Source organism: Sapajus apella, unplaced genomic scaffold, assembly GCF_009761245.1.
Source record: "Sapajus apella isolate SASKATOON/1434 unplaced genomic scaffold, GSC_monkey_1.0 scaffold5313, whole genome shotgun sequence".
Classification (NCBI taxonomy): domain Eukaryota; kingdom Metazoa; phylum Chordata; class Mammalia; order Primates; family Cebidae; genus Sapajus; species Sapajus apella.
The window spans coordinates 1313-4670 of record NW_022442237.1 but is presented as its reverse complement, the minus strand read 5'-3'; the positions used below and the strand labels follow the sequence as shown (position 1 = coordinate 4670).

The 3358-nt window shown below is 53.5% G+C and overlaps 1 pseudogene; it reads left to right on the top strand.

The window, feature by feature from the left end:
* Positions 1-1385: 1385 nt before the first annotated feature.
* Positions 1386-3056, top strand: LOC116547889 (annotated as a pseudogene).
* Positions 3057-3358: the final 302 nt, after the last annotated feature.

Sequence of the window (3358 nt, the reverse complement as noted above, 5' to 3'; positions counted from 1 at the left end):
CCTGCCCTTGGTGGCCGCCGCGTTGGGGTACGGGTACGAGCAGGGGGCCCACGCTGGGAACACATAACCATCGAGCACCTCGTCCCCCAGGGCCGCCATGGGCGCCTTTTTTTTTTTTTGGAAAAAGAAAACAAGTTTATTTGTATATGCCTTATGAATAACCTGTAACGTTATTTCAAGCCTTCAGAGTCAATTATAGCAATGGTTCAGAAACAGGAATATTTATACTTGGTCCTTGAGCCTGGACTTGGGTGTCTTGGTTTTTGAAGATAGGTTTTTTTAAATTGCGGTATGACACAGGAAAGTGCACCAACCAGATGTGCAGCTTGATGGGTTTTAACAGTGAACACAGCTGGGTAGCCAGCACTCAGACCGGGAAAACAGGATCAGCACCTAGAAGACCCTCTCGTGCCCTTTCCAGACACTTCCATCCACTTTTCGTCTCCCCTAACTCCTCCATTCACCTGTCCCCATCCCCTCACCCCCTGTGCCCCAAGAAATCATCCTGGGTACTCACATCATTGCCAAGTAGGTTACATTTTATGAACACTTCCAAACTAGTGTCTCAGTACGGTGTACAGCAGAAGGGTGCTACATTTTAGAAGTAATAGGGCTTCATTTTCAGCTTTGCAGTTTGTGAAACATCCTAGGCTTCTCTCGGAGTCCTTTCCAAATCTGTAGTAGCGCATTCTTCAACAAAAGCTTTGGGGAAAATGCCAGCCTTTCCTTTGCACTTCCCTTCCAGCCATTCTTCATTCACCTTTGATAGCACCAGGATTATATCCCCTTCCTGAAACTCCAGGTCCTCTGGTTGGGTAGCCTCATAACTGAAGAGTGCTACCACTTGGCTGCCTTTCTTAAGCTGAGGTTCTGTTGTCTGGCTATTAGCATCAGCTTTTTCACTTTCCTTGGGTTCATCTGCAAAGCCTTGGTCACCCACTGTGTTCTCACACCACAGAGTCAGGCAGGAGTTTTTCACCTGGCCCCAGGCATCCTTCATGCCCTCTTCTGAAAGGGGCACCAGCTCATTGCTGTCCCGAGGCCGATAGCTCAGCTTAGCTTGTTCCAGCCGGAGCTCCAGTTTCCTAGACACCGTGTCCCGGACCTCGCTGTAGGGGAGCCCGGGCCGAGTCTCCATGACTACCGTGTACTTGTAGCGCACCTTGAGCGTGTAGGGCATGGGAACACTGAGCTTCACTTCCTTAGGCTCTTCTTTTTGTTTCTGACCTGGTGACAGCTGGGGTCTTGCAGGGGCTTTGGAACTAGGAGGAGTTGGGATGTCAGACTCTGGAGAGCTTTCCTCCTGGGGCTGCTGCCGAGGGTGGATCCGCAGCTCAACTGGTTCAAGGTAGTTGCAGGGAACAAGCCCCTTCTGCCCGTTGAACATGACCGTGGCCCAGTTGTCATTGCCCTTCTTCAAGACAAAGACAATGTTCCCTGGCATGACCTGGAGCACTTCTTTTGTCTCAGGCACAAACCCGAACAGCACAGGTGAGCCTCCCCTTCCAGAGCCCTGAAGATCTCTGGGGTTTTCGGGCTGGGTGGAGGCTCAGCTGCCTGTGGTTGCAGAGGGGCAAACCCAGAAAAACTGCCTTGATCCACCACAGACGCCACGACCGTCGCCTTGCCTAGGTAATCCTTGGCCAGCTGAGCCACTTGTCTCTCATTTGGTGGAAACAGCCTGCCCACAGGGATCAGCACGGGCTCATAGTGAGTTTGGCTACCTCCCGGGCGAGGCGTACCTGGCGCGGTGATGGACGGAGGGCGGTGGCGGGTCCGCGCGGCCGCGCTACAGTCTGCTGGCGGAGATCGGGCGCGGCAGCTACGCGTGGTTTACGAGGCAGTGGCCGGGCGCAGCGGGGCCCGAGTGGCGGTCAACTAGATCCGCTGCGACGCCGCCGAGAACGTGGAGCTAGCGCTGGCTGAATTCTGGGCCCTCACCAGCCTCAAGCGGCGGCACCAAAACGTCGTGCAGTTTGAGGAGCGCGTCCTGCAGCGCAACGGGCTAGCCCAGCGCATGAGTCACGGCAGTAAGAGCTGGCAGCTGTACCTGCGCCTGGTGGAGACCTCGCTGAAAGGGGAAAGGATCCTCGGTTATGCTGAGGATCCCTGCTGTCTGTGGTTTGTCACGGAGTTCTGTGAGGGTGAAGACCTGAATCAGTATGTCTTGTCCCGGAGGCCGGACCCAGCCACCACCAAGTTTCATGCTACAGCTGACGAGCGTCATTGCCTTCTTGCACAAAAACCATATTGTGCACAGGGACCTAAAGCCGGACAACATCCTCATCACAGAGCGGTCTGGCACCCCCATCCTCAAGGTGGCCGACGTTGGACTAAGCAAGGTCTGTGCTGGTCTGGCACCCCGAGGCAAAGGGGGCATTCAAGACAACAAAAATGTGAATGTGAATAAGGACTGGCTGTCCTCAGCCTGCGGCTCAGACTTCTACATGGCTCCTGAAGTCTGGGAGGGACACTACACAGCCAAGGCGGACATCTTTGCCCTGGGCAGTATCATCTGGGCAGTGATAGAAAGATGCAGTTTTATTGACTCTGAGACCAAGAAGGAGTTCCTGGGGACCTACACTAAACAGGGGACTGAGATCGTCCCTGTTGGTGAGGCGCTGCTAGAAAACCCAAAGATGGAGTTGCACATCCCCCAGAAACGCAGGACTTCCATGTCTGAGGGGATCAAGCAGCTCTTCAAAGATACGTTAGTTGCTAACCCACAGGACCGGCCTGATGCCTTTGAACTTGAAACCAGAATGGAGCACGTCACATGTGCTGCTTAAAATTCAGGGCTAAGCATTTTGGGTGATTTTGAACAAGATGAACCACACCCACTTCCTTCCAAATAGACGCTGGGTCACCCTCTCCCTGGGCAGTAGAGCAGGGAATCACGCAGTCTAACCTCCCGTTTGGCACTGTAGAAGCTCGCCCTTGTTCCCTGGGCGTGGAAGAGCCCAGACAAGACCCCACGTCTGGACCTTTCTGTTGGAGCTGCCAGCTTTTCTTGTTCATTAAAGTATCCTATTTTTCCTATTAAAAAGTAAAATGTGGGCCGGGCGCGGTGGCTCACGCCTGTAATCCCAGCACTTTGGGAGGCCGAGGCTGGTGGATCACGAGGTCAAGAGATCGAGACCACCCTGGTCAACATGGTGAAACCCTGTCTCTACTAAAAATACAAAATATTAGCTGGGCATGGTGGCGCGTGCCTGTAATCCCAGCTACTGAGGAGGCTGAGGCAGGAGAATTGCCTGAACCCAGGAGGCGTAGGTTGCGGTGAGCCGAGACCGTGCCATTGCACTCCAGTCTGGGTAACAAGAAAAGTAAAATGTGAAAAAAAAAAAAAGACATCGTA